The sequence below is a fragment of the Zingiber officinale genome, chromosome 4B (genome assembly GCF_018446385.1).
Source record: "Zingiber officinale cultivar Zhangliang chromosome 4B, Zo_v1.1, whole genome shotgun sequence".
Taxonomy (NCBI): Eukaryota; Viridiplantae; Streptophyta; class Magnoliopsida; order Zingiberales; family Zingiberaceae; genus Zingiber; species Zingiber officinale.
This window is the reverse complement of record NC_055993.1, coordinates 36,210,456-36,223,186: the sequence shown is the minus strand read 5'-3', so window position 1 is coordinate 36,223,186 and position 12,731 is coordinate 36,210,456. Positions and strand designations below refer to the sequence as shown.

Genomic DNA, 12,731 nt, shown 5'->3' with positions numbered 1-12,731 from the left:
CAAGTAAAGTGATAATAGAATCCTTAAGGTTAAGCCAAAACTCAAATTTGTTTCCGTATAATACTTAGCTCATATCATGCTACTTAAGATAGAGAAAAGAGGTACACTAAACATACTAGCATTATATCTACAACATCATGAATCAAGATATAAACGTACAAACAATTTTGCTTGTAAACAAGTCAGCAGTAGTGAGGAATGATGTTCTCAGTATGCCATAATGTTTCAAAAGACAATCAAGTGACAGTCAAAACCAAATATAGCAAATAAAGCAAAGAAAAGTGTAAGACATAAGCAAAAACTGAATGCATGCAAAGCAAAATAAAATGTAGAACAACTGAAAATGTAAAAGAAACTGTAGAAATTTCAGGTTACAAACCCCCCCCTTGACTTAAACTTTTCATCCTCCCGATAAAATCAATATGGTGGTAGTGGTGGAGGAGGACGGGGAAATGGAGGTATACGCGGTCGGCCAACAGGGAAACTAGGAAAGTTAGGAGTCTCGCTTAGGATCCTATGATATTCGTAGAGGGCGTCAACTTGTTGACGTGTAACGCTCATGCCCTCTATGAAGTCTCTCATTCTAGCTTGGTCTGTATCATAATCCTGGACAAACTTAGCCACTTGATCTTGAAAGTTCCTCGTGAACTGAAAATGATCTCGTAGCTCTCTATACTGGTCATCTGACAAAGTGAAGTAACCCTCCAACATTACTCGTTGGGCCTCTTGCTTCTCGTGAAGCGAATCTACAGAGGTGCGAAAGTTAGAAAAATCAAATCTGGAGTGACCCGTACCATAGGTAAAAGAGTGCTTAGCAGGTTTTGGATGTCCGGACGGTTGCTGGTGTCCAAATGATGAGGGCTCAAGGTGGGGCTCCGTGTCTCCAGACAAGGAAGGGACATTCTCAGGATTTAAATCAGTGATCACCCAATTAGAGGGGTTGCGAACAAAGGTTCGCTCGGGACAAGGAAGGGGTAATGGAAAACCATCCTTCCTAGGAAAGGCAAAGTCATTTTCATCCCGATAAATCATCTTCATGGCAAGACATGCATCGATATCGATCATGCCATTGCCATGAATGATTTCTATCTCATCTAAATCACAACCCAAATTTATAGCTATTTGGGTGATCAAACCGCCAAAGATAATCAATCCCGAGGATGCCTTCCCGGTTCTCATTAGGTTTTGCAAAAAATGGAAACTAGAATCAAAGTCAACCTTATGTAACATAGCCCAAAGAGCATAAAGTTCCACTTTCCTAATGACTTCATCGCTTTACCCTATACCAAAAATAGTTTTATTCATGACTCGGTGTAAGTATTTAAAGATGAGGTTTTGCATATGGGAAGCTTTAGCTCTAGAAGGCTCATAAGGTTGATCCAATCCGATGATTGAATTCCAAAAATTATTCCAATTAAATCTAGGGTCAAGCCTGCGAGAGTCACCAGTAGACAAACCAAAACAACTGTTGAAGTCATTAAATGCCCATTAAAATTTTTGATTCATTAATCTAAAGGTAATTTTACCAATATAATCATCTCCATTTGAATAGCGGACATCTAATGGGCTCAAGAATTCAAGTACAAATCGAGGATATGTAGGAAGATGTGTATACATAATATCATCCCAATCCAGAGAACTAATCATCCAATCTATATTATCTCTAATTCCTAAGACATTAAAAATAGTTAGGTCCATGTATCGTGTACACACAATCCTTCTTGTTACAAGAATATCAAATCTAGCTTTATGATCATTATTTCTAAAAGCGCCCTCTGTTTGCCTTTGCCTTCTACGACTTTCTCCTTGCCCTTTTCCTTTATTGGTTTCTTTTCTCGGCTTGATCCACCACTTCCTTTTCTAAGTTTCTTCAAAAGGTTAGACATGATGTCGAGTTCAGAGAGGGGAAAAGTGTTGTTTAATTGGAGAGGCGAGATCTTGAGAAAATAGATCTTAAGAAGTAAGATCTTAGGGAAGGAGATTGTAAATCTTGAAGGTAAGAGAGGAGAATTACTGTTTAGATCTAGATCCAGATGTGATTTATAGAGAAAAATGAGTAAGAGATCTAGATCTGAGAGGTTAAGAAGAAAGGTTGAAGATTAGAAAGGGTTGGAGAAGAACTTCGGCTTGAGGGTGTGGCCGACACAACTTTAGCACGACCGTGTCTTATAGACATGGCCAGGTCAAGATACTCCACACGGTCGTGTAGATCTACACGACCCAAGAAGTCCTCCTCTCAGTCAGAACCACACGACCGTGCTAAATGACATGGGTGGTGGTGTCTCCTTCTCTGCTAGGTTCACACGGCCTGTGTGTGTCACACGATCGAGTTCATTTTCTTCTCGGTTGGCCTCACACGACCTCTTTCTTCTTCTTCTTTGGAATTTTCACATGGCCATGTGGAATCACACAGCTTTGTCCCTCTTCTTCTCAGGTGAGTTCACACGGCCAGCTACTTCTCTCCCTCTGTAAGTGTCACACGGCCGTGTATGATATACGACCAAGCTCTGTTAGGTCCAATATTGCTGAATTTCCTCCTTTTTGTCTTCTCCAATGCCTCCATGCCCATGAAATAATCATGGCTAGCTCATGGAAGCAATGTACAACCTGAAAGCAAAAATGACAATAATTTTAAAAAAACATTAACTAATGAAAAATAAAGCTAAAATTGAATCTAACTAAAAGAACCCTTGGGTTGCCTCCCAAGAAGTGTTTGTTTAAGGTCATTAGCTTGACCCCATCTCCATTTTCACGACTATACCTAAGGAGACACAGATTTCCCTCCTAGGGTTGAGTGTGCTTCTTCTTCCCTCATTCTTGCCCTCGGAGGGTAGATGTACTTCTCATTGTTTATTGGGGGCCTTCTACCAACACTTACCGGATCATGTCCTCATTCGGCAGCCTCTCATGAGGATGGAAGTCCCAATCCTCCAATTTGTAAGCATTCACTCTGCTGCAAATGCTTATTAAGAAAGAAAAGACATGGTTACAAGAATTAGATAAATCATACTCCAACCTTTCCTTACCAATTACCAATGAAAGTTTATGATTTTTCACGTTGATTATAGCTCCAGCTGTTGCAAGAAAAGGTCTTCCCAGTATTATTGGAATCTTTGCGTCTTCTTCCATGTCAACCACAACAAAATCTGTGGGAATAATGCTCCCACCCACTTCTATTGCCACATCTCAGCTATACCCATAGGGTACATGCAAGTATGATTAGCTAATTGTAATGCCATAGTAGTAAGTTTATAGTTTTTGAGACCTAGCTTATTACAAATTGAGTATGGAATGAGGCTAACACTTGCCCCCAAATCACAAAAAGCTTTTTCTATAAATTCAGATCCTATAATACAAGGAATATAAAAGCTTTCTGGATCTTGGAGCTTCGGGGAAGTATTCTTTTCAAATAAAGCGCTACATTCTTCAGTTAGAGCTACGGTCTCGATCTCTCCTTTTCTTCTTTTGTTGGACATAATATCCTTCAGGAATTTGGCAAACTTCGACATTTGTTGAATGACATCAATGAGAGCGACCTGAACACAAATATCTTTAACCTTATCAAGAAATCTACCAAATTCTTCATCCTTCTTCAACATGACTAATCTTTAAGGAAAAGGGATTGCTGGGCTTTGAGGGTAAGTGGAAGATTCTCTTCAACCTTCTCGGTATTTTCCTCATCATCTTGAATATGAACTTGTTCAAGTGTTGGAGGAGAGAGTTCTTTTTGAATTTTCATACCTTTTGGAGCAGTCACTTGAGGATCTCCCAAGGTCCGTCCGCTCCTAAGCTCAATTCTGTTGCAATGTTTCATTGGATTGACATCAAGTTTTCCAGGAAATTATCCTAATGCTCTTGAAGATGAAGAAGCTATCTGGGTAATTTGGCTATCTTACATTTTCTGGTGTTTCTCTGAATTATCCATTCTCTGATTTAACAGCTTGATGTCTTGCTTCAATTCATTTTAACTAGAAATGACTTCTTCAAGCATTTTCTCTAATTTAGAAAATTGATAGCCTTGAGAAGATTGTTGTTGAAAGTTTTGTTGCCTAGGCTGGTAGCTTGGTCTAGCCCTCGTGAATGGTCCTTGTTCTTGATTATTACGATAAGAGAAGTTTGGATGATTCTTCCAACTAGGGTTGTATGTGTTGGAGTATGGATTGTTCTGTTTCTGATTGTAACTCATGATAGCATCACACTGCTCAAGTTGATTAATTTGTGTAGAGATGGCTCCGAATGGGCATGAATCTTGAGCATGATCTGTGCTTCCACATGTTTCACAAACACACACTATGGCGTTGATCGTTCTAGAATTTGTTCCCATATTTTCTAGCTTTTTAGTAAGAGCATCCAGTTTTGCATACATCAAAGTAATTGCATTTACATCAAATTTTCCTGATGCTTTAATTGGGTTTGCATATAAATAGCCTCCACTCCTTTCTGTTGCCCATTGATGATGGTTTTGTGTTACACTTTCAATAATGTTCTTGACTTCATCTAAGCTTTTGTTCATAAGTGCCCCTCTGGTTGCAGAATCTAGAGACACCTTTGTATGATAGTTGATGCCGTTATAAAACGTATGTAGAACCAGCCATTTTTCCAGTCCATGATGTAGGCATTGTCTGAGCATATTGTTGTATCTATTCCATGCTTCAAATAATGATTCAGAGTCCGACTGTCTGAAGCTTGATATCAAATTTCTCATATGAGAAGTTTTACTTGGAGGATAGAATTTGTCCATAAATTGTTGCTCACATTGTTCCCAAGTGGATATACTATTTGCAGGCAAAGAATTTAGCCACTGTTTGGCTCTGTCTCTCAAAGAAAATCCAAACAATAATAATCACACTGCTTCTACTGGAACACCATTCATTTTCATTGTACCACAGATTTCATAGAAAACTTCAAGATGTTGATTAGGATCTTCGTGTGGTCCACCTCCAAACTGATTATGTTGAACCATAGTGATTATCGTAGGATTGATTTCAAAATTATTGGCTTCAACAGATGACCTTGTGATACTAGAACAAAGTCCTCTTGCATACGGTGCTGTATAATCTTTCAGTGGTTTGTTTGCCATATTTGAGTGTTCTTATTCTTCTAGATGTCTTTGCGAGATTTTTCTTTTATGAAAGGTTCTATTAATTTCAGGATTAAAAGGTAACAAATCACCTGCAAGGTTAGATCTTCGCATACAAAGAACAAGATCACAAGTTTCAAAATTTTCTCTTTACTTGAAAGACAAACTAAACTGAAATGCTGGAAATATAAAATGCAGAATTTGAATTACAACAAGGAAAATTATAGAAAAAGTAATAAGAAATGCAAGGTAAGATTTTGAAAACAAAATTTCTAAGACTAGTTACAACTATGTAATAGAAAAGAAAAGTTTAGACTAACTCAAATGATTATCTTTAATGTAATAGACATAGTCCCTGGCAACGACGCCAAAAGCTTGTTATGCAACCTTAAGTGTACGATTTCGTCATCAGTAATAAAAAATTATCGATCCCATAGGGAATGATTATAAGCATAAGAGACTTCTCATGTAGAATTAGCTAAACAATTAACAAGGTAAGGAAATGTACCAAGTAAGCAACTAGAAATAGAAATAGGAAAGTAAATGAAGTATTTGGTTTTGTGAGTGTTCTAGGAATTTAGTTTCTTTGTGATATTCATTGATGTATCATGGTTCTCCAATTCATATCCTCAATTGACATGCATTTGTAGGAAGTTGTCGGGTTTCTCCTGTAGAAGATAACTGGTAAGGGATTTTGATCTACACCTCTATCAATTAAATAGTTATGATCCCTATGAAGTCCGTTAGCGGGACAACCTGTTGTTGGTGCGGTTAACACTAACGGTCTAACTCAGATTTTGATGAATGACAATTTATGTTAAGTTAGGTTTGTCGTTATCAAACACTCTGATCGAGTGTGCAGGTGAAGTCCAGACAGGTCGACGGGCTGACCGGATGTCTGGCACGAAGTCCAAGCGGGTTGATGGGCTGACCAGACGCTTGGCACGAAATCCAAATGGGTCGACGGGCTGACCGGACATTTGGCACGAAGTCCAAGCGGGTCGACGGGCTGATCGGACGCTTGGCATGAAGTCTAGCTAGGTCGACGGGCTGACCGGATAGCTGGCAAAAATTCTAGGTAAAAATTCTAGGGATGTTAGATATATGCCTAAAAGAGAAAAAATGCTTAAGGAAATCATAAAAAAATCTATATTTTAGTATTTAAGGATAGAAAATTAAGTCTTGAGGTCAATACTTGAGAAATTGTAGAGGACCTTAGAGAAAATGACAAATAATGTCAAAGGGTCCAAGAAGCAAATGTTGGGTTCTTCGGGCCGCGAAAACCGCTTTTTCGCGTCGCGGAAACCCCTAGTCACCCAAAGCCATGAATCTCGTGCAAAGATTCGTAAACAAAAATTATCGAAAAAACCTTTTTTCTTGTACGAGTTTGTAAAAACTTTAGATCTACACTAGATGAGAGTTATACCTTCGAAGCGAGCCCTTTCGCGTTCCCGCTCGTCCAAGGAGTTGCCGGATCTCAAGTTGTCAAAGTAGACAACCTCTATATGTATCCACACGGACACGTAGGTGGAGAAAACCTTACGCAAAGGTGTGCTAGCACCTTGGTAAGATTCGGCCAAGGCAAGGAGGAGAGGGAGAGGAAGAGCTTCAAGAGGAGGAAGAAGAAGATACACCACTTGAATGGAAAAATGAAATCCACATCAATCCCAAAGTGGCCGGCCACTCTACCTTGTGAAAACTCCCAAATTAATTGCATTAATTGCAATTAATATGAAGTTATTAAGAAAATGGCTTTGTAACTTCCATGAGGTGGCAACCATGATGATGTGGTGCATCATCATTGGTCCACATCAATGCCAACTCACCAATGAGGTGGCATAAAGTCAAGTCAAACTTGACTTTTAAACTTCCTCTCAAGTCAAGTCAAACTTGACCAAATCTCTTCCATGGTTGATCTAATCTAACTATTTGAATCAAGCCAACTTAATATAATGAATCTAATTCATTAAATTAAGTTGATTTAATGAGTCATAATCTAAATTAGACTCATTGAATACATGAATCAACTTGAGTCCAACTCAAGTTAGCCCAATTAGGATTACTCTTAATCCAATTTGATTCATCAAATGAATCTAATCCTCTTGGTTCATCATATGAACCTAATCTCCATCTAATTGTCCTTAGTGTGTGACCCTATAGGTTCTTGTAACGTTGGCAATGCCCTAAACACATTTAGGAGCATAAGTAATGAGCGGTATCTAGCAACACATCATTACTACTCAAGTTACAAGAATGTCGAGATCCGACATCACCTTGTGACTACCAATTGTGACTCCTCACAAAATAATGACAAGTGTCCTTCTATCCTAGACATCTAGATTGATCAATATGAGGCATAGACCGTGTCATCCTCTAATCAATCTAAATCTTGAACCCCAAGTAGACTCACTCAATCAAATGAGCTCAACATCTCATGTTGACTCATTTGGGCATGACCATGCACTTAGTGGTCTCACTCTATCAAGAATATTGATGTCGCTCCCGTCATATGGGAGGGATAGATCCCATCTACATCACTCACATCCCTCTGCATAATTTGTTACATACCCGGTAATCGCCTTTATAGTCCACCCAGTTACGGGTGACGTTTGACGAAACCAAAGTACATAACTCCTTATGTAGGGATCCATGGTGACTTCAGGTCTAAGGACTAATAGTCATACTAATAGCCACATGAGAAAGTATATGACACTCATATAACGATCCATGATACTTTCTCATGGCGGGTCATTCAGTATACATTCTCCAATGTATACCCATGTGTCAGCTTGATATCTCTATATCCATGACTTGTGAGATCAAGTCATCGAGCTAACCTACATGCTAGTCTTATTGCATTAACATTGTCCTTGAATGTTAATACTCGACTAGGAATGATTTAGAGTAATGTTCCCTACATCATCTCACTATCGATTCAACTAATCGATTGATATAGGTATGAACCTTCTACTCAAGGACGCTATTATACTTAGTCTATTTGGCACTAATACAAATAAGTATAATAACCAAACAAATGTCTTTATTAATATACAAGAATATGATACAATGAGTCCATACAATCATCAAATGATTGGCTCTAGGGCTCTAACTAACAGCAAAACCTAGGTTTAGGGAGGCAGGAGTCATTTAAGGGTAAGAGAGGCTTGAGATATAAACCTAAGTCCAAGGATCATGTGCCCTTGTACCATAAAGTTTCACATAATTATGGAATTAATCCTAAGTCTGGAAGTCAAGTTAAGGTTACAAGGAAATTTATCCCTAGAGTTGACTTTGAGGAAACTAGTGTGGCTAAGGATTTTAAGAAGCCTAGGAAAGGCATTAGAAAGGTATCGAGGGAAGTTATTCCTAGTCAATATCCAGTACACCCAAGAAGTACTAATAGGATTTGGATTCCTAAGAGTGTATTCTCTACATACTAAATGAGTTTAGAGTGTGTCAACTCTAATTGGAAGAGTAGTTAACTCAATCATAGTAAAGTTGATACTTTAGGACATTTGCAAGATATTGTGATACCTTGAAATTGAGAAGTTGAATTTTTTACTCTTGAAAAGTAAAAGTGTATTAATTAAAAAATTTGAAGTATTGAGAATAATCAAATTGACACAAATAAGATAGAATTCAAAGAAATGTTAAGTTGAGATTTTGACATTTCTAGGGAGATGGGGGGGGTGCAACTTATGCTTATTTTTGGCATAATAGATAAGTAATACCACTTATATGAAAATCTAGGTATTTTCTTTGAGAAATTATTGTTATATTTGTGTCCCCTATCACATGCCATGACATTATACTTTGCATTCATATTGTTATAAAAATACTATATATCTTGTCATACATACATCATTTAACTATGGTAGTTTTCTTTCGAAAAATGCTCATTTAATGTATGTCATAATCATTATTATGCATTGTTTTAGATTCCTTGTAATTAAGGATAATGATATAAATTAACATCATAAGTAGGATGATCAAACTTAAAATGTATAGATAGAAATGCATGTTTTCTTAGTTTAGGAAAAACCTATTTTATATCTCACAAAGACTATGGAGTTGACTTGTTTGTATATTGAGACACATTAGATACAAGTGAGTTTAAGGATAATAAACAATACTCAAGATGTTAATTTAGTACATCTATCCATTAAGTCATGTTTAGTCAATTTAGCTATATATCCCTAACTCTTTGAAGTGCTTAGATAAGCATTTAAGAGTAATTTTCTTGATGAAAATAAGAAAGTAATGGTTAAAGGAGGCTGATTTGAAGCTAAGGTAGAGTTTTATATTTAAGGGTGGATTTTTAACCTTGAGACTTCAAATTTAAGAATTTCTTAAAAGTTTAGGAACTCTAAATTATTGTTGGTGTAATGATAAAAGTTGAAGGATATTTTTGAGGGGGAGGGCCACCTTAAAGACATGATTTATGTATGGAAGGAGAATTTTTGAAGGATATTGGATGTATGCTCAAGGTTGAGCATTGGAGATAATGGAAGGGTATGCGACCTTTATTGTGAAGTTTGAATGATAAAATGATGAATCTTGGGGAGAAGATTTTTGATGTGTGTCAAAGGGGGAGAAAAATATAAGGTTCAACTTAGGAAACTCTTATTTATGCTTTGGCATGGGATGAAGAAGGGAGTTGGGCTAATATGGGTTAGCTTAACTTAAAAATATTGTCAAACATTAAAAAGAGGAGATTGTTGGTGCAATCATCCTTGGGTTAAGGTTGACCAGTTTGACTAAGCTTAAGTTGACTCGAGCTTTAGTTTTAATGTTTGACAATATGTGTGAGAGAAGTCAAGTAGGTTAAAGGAGGACTAAATACTTGTTTGGGAAAGTCCTAACTAGAGGTTAGACAACAGGTAGTCCTAATTGAAGGTTAGATAACGGGAAGTCCTAACTAGATGTTAGGTAATTAGAAGTCCTAGCAGAGCTAGGTAGTGAAGATCTAGTTGAAAACTAGGCAGTGGAAGTCCTAGCGGGGCTAGATAGAGAAAACCTAGTTGGAAACTAGACAATGGAAGTCCTAACGGGGCTAAATAAGGAAAAAGTCCAAGTGGGTCAAAGGTTGACCGAACACTTGGTGACTGAAAGTCTGACGGGAAGTTGGCACGAGATGAAAAGTCCAAGTGGGTCAAGGGCTGACAGGACACTTGGTGTAGAAGCCTTGGTCAAGGTTGACCGGATGATAGACAACAAGAACTCCCAACGAGTCACAGATTACTTGAGGCTTGGGCAAAGGAACCCTAAACTCGGGTTAGTGTTTAGGATTGGGCAATCAATTAGCTTAAATGATTAGCCCAAGGCCAATTGATTAAGTGTTTTTGTGAAGCACAGTAAGGCTGGAAATCGATTGGTCAATCGATTAAGCCTCATGTTAATTGATTGGGTTAATTGATCAAGGGGTTTTCTTGTGAGATCAGTAAGGTTGGGAATTGATTGGTTAATCAATTAAGCCTCATGTTAATCTATTGGGCCAATCGATCGAGGGTTTTTCACGTGAGATTAGAAAGGCTTGGAATCGATTGGGGCAATCGATCAAGCCTGTCAATCGATTAGGTTAATAGATTGGACAATGATTCTCTATGAATAGAAAGCTTCTGAATCGATTGGGGTAATCCATTAGAAGCTGTCAAATCGATTGGTATGACTCACCAATTAATTAGATGAGCGAAAAAGAGTCATTCTGCAAGTTTTGGACTGTCAAGCTAACTTGGTAAGCCAATCAATTAGGAGGCATCAAAGTAACCCTAAAAATGAAATTTTTGTGAAGATTGGAAGTAGACTTGTTTATGCCAGTTTTGGGAGTTTGGATAAGAAGTGATGTTATATTTTCCACCACCAAGAGACAATCCAAAGAAAGAAAAGAGCAAGCAAGTAAGGTTCATGTTGAAAAGTTATTTTTGATTTCCCTTGTAATCTAGTTTGTATTTCTTGGTTGTATTCTCGTGTTTGAGCTTGTATGAGGCTTCTTCACCTCTAGGAATGATGTTTTCATGGTACATCTATGAGAGAAGGGAGTGAGCTCTTAGATTAGTCACCTTAAGAAGGTGAATACATTGCTTCAAGTTTTTTTTGCCGTAAATCAAATTCAAAGAAGTGATACATGCCCTAACATATTTTTGTTGCCTTATATGTATTTAAAGGTTATGCATTGTACTTTCAAGATGTTTAATGGTGCCCTTTTATTACACAGAAGCTTCAACTTTCGATGGTGTAACTCCAAGACTCATTTTGCGCACTCTACCTCGAGGATCCTTATCAAATACAAGGCTAATTGCATCATCAACAATGTTTATTGTATTAATAGATTTGGGTGGACGTTCGTCTATTTCTTTATGAAAATAACAAAATACAACTTATATAAAATAATAAATTTAGGTGACTAGTGGTGGCATTGGTATAAAACTTTTAGATATAATAACAAGAGATTTTTTATTACCATTTTCTCTCCAACAGCTTGACTACTAAGTTGTCCATTTTTCTTCTTATGATCTTCACTCCAAAGGTTTGATTTTGTAATTGGTGTATCCGTAGGACTTGCTTTTTTTCTTAAGTATAAGACACATATAAATATATACAAAAATCATTAGGAACAAATAATAAAGTTAATATGTGTATCTATAAAATCTTTCATTATGTTTTATAAATAATAATACATACAATCATGTTAGCCAAACGGGCATAACCTCTTCGGCTCATCATGTGAATGTAGTCTTGATTTAGCCTCACATCCATTTTTTTTTAATAATCATTGATAGTTTAAGAGTTTTTCTAGTATAGAAAAATCCATTAAAAGCCAGACTTTTTAATTAATACTTACTTGAAATTAAGTTGATAATGTCCTGTTTATAAATAATTCCCACTACTATTGATTCATAAATTCAAGTTTTAAAAGATTAAGACTTCGTGTAGCTACTTGACCAACATTAGCTTCTCATATAAGTATTTGTAGTTTGAATTTTTTATCATGCCACAAATTATCTAACTTTTGAAAGATTGTTTTCTTTTCACACTCCTCAAACATTATAATTCACCTATACATTAAGAAACCCAAAATTATATCTACATTTTATTATAGAATCAGACTTCAAAACATTATTGACTCAAGACATTACTTGAAGATAACTCTTCATCTTATTCTTCACTTCTTAGTTTACGTCATTCTATCCATCTAATGTATATGACACAAATTCCTTTACCATGCAACCAAGAAAAGAAGTGTACTTCATAGAATTAACATCAATCAGTTGTTCAAACTCATTACGCTTTAACTCTTTGGACTTTTATTGACCACTAATTCAAATTTGATATTCCTCGTTCCTTTTTTCTTATGAATTCTTTCGTCATCAATTGACTCTTTACCATACAAATCTTGTGACAAATTAGGTGAAGTGTTAGATTTTACCCCGATAGCCTTTTAGCTATATTTTCCTAGAAAAATAGTAGAAAGAGATTGAAATATATACTTTATTAAAGTAAACTAAAATTTAAAAAAGAATACAATATCATCTGAATTTCATCTATAGATGTTTTGGTAAATTTTTCCTCCATTTTTCTCATCTTTTGAATGTTATATAATGACCTTCTCATAAACAATATGACATGATACATTTCTAAAAAAACGATCCTA

The 12,731-nt window shown here is 36.5% G+C and overlaps 1 non-coding gene across 1 annotated transcript; it reads left to right on the top strand.

Annotated features, from left to right (window-relative positions):
- The first annotated feature begins 4,601 nt into the window (after positions 1-4,601).
- On the top strand, positions 4,602-4,708 carry LOC121978879. The gene has a single exon (XR_006111211.1). It is a non-coding gene; the product is annotated as a small nucleolar RNA R71 (small nucleolar RNA).
- Positions 4,709-12,731: the final 8,023 nt, after the last annotated feature.